The sequence below is a fragment of the Montipora capricornis genome, chromosome 9 (assembly GCF_036669925.1).
Source record: "Montipora capricornis isolate CH-2021 chromosome 9, ASM3666992v2, whole genome shotgun sequence".
NCBI classification, from domain to species: Eukaryota; Metazoa; Cnidaria; class Anthozoa; order Scleractinia; family Acroporidae; genus Montipora; species Montipora capricornis.
The window spans coordinates 11,473,683-11,478,682 of NC_090891.1; the positions used below are offsets into that span (position 1 = coordinate 11,473,683).

A 5,000-nucleotide genomic window follows, 5' to 3' on the forward strand; every position below is an offset into this window, starting at 1 on the left:
ACAGTTACAACGAAGGAAGGAATATTTCTCAGTATTTTCGGTGTCGTTTACATGGCAAAGAACAATTCTCTCCACATTCCTACAGCAGGCGTTTCTCCAAAGTCATAAGACTTTTCAAGCGTTTTGGATAAAATACTTTTTAATGAACCTGTAAGTGCTGCTATGACAAAATTCGCATAATTCCTATCTAAGCCAGGCAGCCCAAGGGTGTAAAACCGGCTGCGTAACTTTTTCTTAGTCGTATTCTCCGTAGTTACAACTGTGCCTCACGGATATTAAATTAAGCCCCGCTCGGGAAATCCGAGTATCAATAGGGACCTTAAGCAAGGACGACGACGACGGCTACGAGAACGTTGTCTAAAAATATTATTTCCTGTTACTGTAATAATTTTGCGATTGCTCCAAGTCGCTTGGCAAGGATAATATGAATCCACATTGCAAGAATAAAATTGGTGAGAATGGTGTGGATATTTAGAGAGAAAATTGAAAATTGATCGTAAGGTGCTCTCGTCCTCCACATGATCTCAAATTTGATCATTTCACGTCGTTGTCAAGACGAGAACGGCAAAGAAATTGATCAAAATGTAAAACGCACGTGCAGAGCGTGCAGAACTATTGTTTTTGCTTATTAAACCTATTGTTTTGTTGCGTTCTCGTAGCCGTCGTCGTCGTCCTTGCTTAAGCTCCCTAGTATCTCCCAACTCCCGTACGGCGAGTAGAATTCCCACTCTTTTCCCAGCTCTTTAGCATTCTGAGCGCGCGCTAGACCACTCGGCCACGGAGTTCTGTTATTACGATGTGAACTTTAGTTTTGGAATCCTTTCCGCCCTCGTTGATTGACACAGTAATCTGACATCTGAAAGTATTTGATAAAGTGGACAGATTATTTTTCTTTGAGAACAGCAAGCTTTAAGGTAAGGAAAATTTTCAACGTTATTTCTAGACCTTGCTTCGTTCTTGTGTGTTCCGCTGTGAACATTAGGCTGATTTAGCAACAGAACGGGAACGTCAGTGGCGACGGCGCGCGCAGAAAAAACACGAATGAGAATTCAGAATAGAATAGACTCCACTCTTTTCTTCTCTATTCTAAATTCTCATTGGAGTTTTGCTGCGCGCGACGTCGCCACTGACGTTCCCGTTCTGTTGCTAAATCAGCCTATTATTGCATAGAACGAATACTCCAATCGACCTGTTTCTTGCGAACCAGTTTGTTCAGTCGTTCCAAAATATTTGTGAATCGAACCGGTGAGTTCAATTGGCCATTATACCAAATATTTTGTGAATCGAACCAGTGTGTTCATTAGTCCATTGAAAGCACTGTTTGGGAATTCCAACGCCATTCCTTCCATTATAGGAATCAAAAACGTGAAAATACATTAGGAAAAAGCTTTAAGAACCAAAAGCAAAAAGAAAGCAAGTAAAGAAAATGATTAATGTCTTCGTTACTGGGATTTTGCGATGGTCTCCCATCCATGATGAAATGATATATGAAATGGATCATATATGAACTGCGTATATGAAATCAAGTGAAGCTATGATCCTCGCAGTTATGAACGCAATTTTTGCAATTGCATAAAGAAGCCTGAAAAATTCAGGACTTCAACGGGGTTTGAACCCGTGACATCGCGATACCGGTGCGACGCTCTAACCAACTGAGCTTTGAAGCCACTGACGTTGGGAGCTGGTCATTTGTGGGTTCCAATGTTCCCGTGAGGAATGAATCAATAATTAAATGATATATGAAATGGATCATATATGATCCATTTCATATATTATTTCATCATTCATTCATAACTGCGAGGATCATAGCTTCACTTGGTCTCCCATCCGTTCGACCCCAACTCGAACGGAGTAAACGGCCAATGTCACGGTCGCCCATGCGAATCGAAAGGTGCAGACAATATGGCGGCCGCTGTCGTATGCAGAATCTTAAACACTCAGCGCACAAATAGTGATTCAGCCTCCTCAAGAAAGCAAAGCAGAGCAGTCAAAATACCAATACTGCATCTTCAATAAAGAAAACCTTTTAAGGCGTGAATTCATAAGAAATTCGACGTATGGTGTAATCGAAGTGTAGGTCGTTTCACTATTAGCAATGCAAGGATCGAAATCCATCTTCGTGGCTCATTTCTTAGCGAGTCACTCAAATGTCCGAGTCCACCACATCATCGTTTGTCGATAAACGTTTACTAACTTCGATATAAAATGTGTTTTAAATGTTTTAAAGAAAAACCAGCATTTAGATGAGCGGAACTGCGCTGGTTGTGTTCGTGCGTTACACAAATTATAAAACCGCAAGCGGTGAGTAGTATACGGCTGAATTTTTTCTCTGTATGCTTACCGTCTTTCGACTTCAACCGACTTCAAAATCGTCTCTTGAAAATAAATGCACTGTCTTTCAGCTTTGAAATGGCATGTTAACCTGATAATATGTTTGGTATATCGCGGAGAAAAAAATGTATTTCTGTGTGAGCGCTTGTACGGCTGACAGTGTTTCCGGTCACACTTCACTGAATTCAGCTGACAGTGAACAAACATGGCATGATCTTTGTGTTCGCTTTTATTTATTGAACTCCAAATCATCGATAACAGATAAATATACATTTTATTGCTTTTCGGAAACCGTATTAAGTCTAGACTTAAACAGAAAAAACAAAGAATTTAAACTCTGTTCAAATCTCTAGGTGTGAGAAATACTGCGCATGTCAGCGCATGACAGTGTCTCTTTAACATCCTAACACCGCCGGGCAGAGCTTAACTTTAGTGAATGAAGTTTTGTCGTGGAAAGCTGTCAGACGCTCAGAGCACACGCTAAACTTACTGAAAAAAGAAGTTGAAGTGAACTTCATATCAGCCTCGAAGCCAATGTTTCTCGAATCCCTTTTATTTCCTTCAATCTTTCTGGGTTTAGTATTTCACAAGTAACCACACTTGTTCTGAGGGAGCTATTTACCCAAGAGATTTACCATAACACTATAATGATTTACGATACCAAGACAATAGCGTGTACTGTTACAGCTACATAGTACGCAAAGACAACCTGAATCTCCTGGGGGAAAAGCAGCTCAGTTGACAGGTATGGAATAAAGCACTGTGTCGAGTTACTGCGCTACCACACGTACACACTGCGCGCATCTTTTTTGACTCCTGTAAATCCTCAAACAGCGGATGTTGACTCACAGTATGTGAGCATTCTGAGCTGATTGCCACTTCTGTTTTTTTTCCTTTCTCGATTGTTTTTTTGTTTTTTGTTTTTTTGTTTTTTGTTTTGTTTTTTCATTTACATAACCGATTACGAATAATTTTACAATTTGGACAGTCTTTCATCTTCCCGGGAGGGTCCCGGGAGGGTAGGAGATGAAAGACCCTGGGAATGAGAGGGTGTATCTGAATGGGAAACCTCAAATGTACGACTTGAGTTACCATCAGCGAAAAACACTTTGCGAGACTTGCTACGTTCAATTTTTCTTCTGTACTTTTGGCTGTACAAGTAAAATCACAAAATCAAAAGTGATATCGATTTCAGCGGCCGCCTGTTATCAAGTTACCTTACGTGTTACTAACAACTAACTAACAAACATCTTTATTTATACCATACAATACAACAGAGAGAGGAAAAAAAGGACAACAATTCATATGTAAGGCCGTTGCCGAAAGCAGTTTCGTGCAACTTGTCTCGCCACAAGGTCACTTACAATGCACTTCCACCAAAACGTAAGAAGAATATTGGAAACTAGCCTTGGACAACCTAAAACAACAATGAAATCAAGTAAAGAAAAAGAAGTAAAATATATATGTAAGATTAGAAGTCTTCCCATAGGCGCTCCAAACTCATAATTCGAATGCTCAGTCAACTTAACGATTTAAAAGAGTTTATAAGGGAAACATGACATGCCGGCTAATCCTAGTTTACAGCGACGAAAATAAAATAAACTTGGTAATTTTTTTGTGGGAAAAACTCTCGATAGTAATTTGAATCACTAATATTTGCATGTTTACGTAGTTGAGCAACGCGATTGGCTATTCGCTTCGTCCTCAACTTTGGACGGCACTCTTCAAACTGCATGTCCCATGATATGTTTGCTGACTGTGACTTGAGCCCACTGTGTCCCACGCATTCCTTTACCGTAATTCCGCTGTTGTTGAGTGAGCACACACAACATGATGTATGACGTAAGGATTTGGTGGCTAAGTAACCGCCATGTATGCTCAACAAAGTGAATTTCGACCCATGGCAGAGGTCTCTTCTCCAGTACTCGTCAACCGAGCGAACGCAAAAGAAAAGAGACCTCTGCTAGCAGGGAAGCTCCCCAAGCTCAGTCTGAGCATGGCCGACAAAAATATAAGGATTTGTATGGGAATCCCGATAAAAAGCTCACGAAAACAATACTATGAAAAAAATCTCAATGAAAAAGCCTGAACTTCTTGCCATTGTGGATAGCTTCCTTCCTGTGTGGTTATTTTCCAGATCCGACGCGATTTCAGCCATTTTTCAATTTCTGGGTTGTCAACGGTTATAATAAAATTCCAAGGCTGGAAACTAAATTCTCAGGAGCCACCAATTTGAGTCAAATATTCCTGGATAAAATGTTCCCACGGTCACAATTCTACATCAGAATCAATTGACAAAGATCGAACTTCCATCTCAACGTCGCAACGTCGGGCAGTGAATATTACAACAAAACAGCTTTCGAAGACGGTGCTTTATCACAAGAGTAGACTTGCCACAAGTCGACCTCACGATAACCCCAGAAGTGATTTTTCGTACGCGAAGTGAATGAGCGAGCGACGAAGTCGCGAGAGGTCGACTTATCTCGCTTGCAAAGTTTTCATTTGCGTCTCGCGCCAAAAAGGCGATGACGTCATTCGCAAGCCCTGAACTTGATGGCGCAATCCGACGAAAACAGTCGAACATGTTTGTTTCTACGAAATCGAAAGAGCACATTTGTTAACTTTGTGCTAAGGGTATCAGAAACAAAGATGAAATAAAACGAAAGCTT

At 40.7% G+C, this 5,000-nt stretch overlaps 1 protein-coding gene across 1 annotated transcript in view; it reads left to right on the forward strand.

The window, feature by feature from the left end:
* Positions 1-1,438, forward strand: part of LOC138015035 (dorsal-ventral patterning tolloid-like protein 1) — a 24,355-nt gene extending 22,917 nt beyond the window's left edge. The window contains exon 5 of the mRNA XM_068861934.1: positions 1-1,438. This exon is cut by the window's left edge and continues 264 nt beyond it. The gene's annotated coding sequence lies outside the window, so the exon portion shown is untranslated.
* Positions 1,439-5,000: the final 3,562 nt, after the last annotated feature.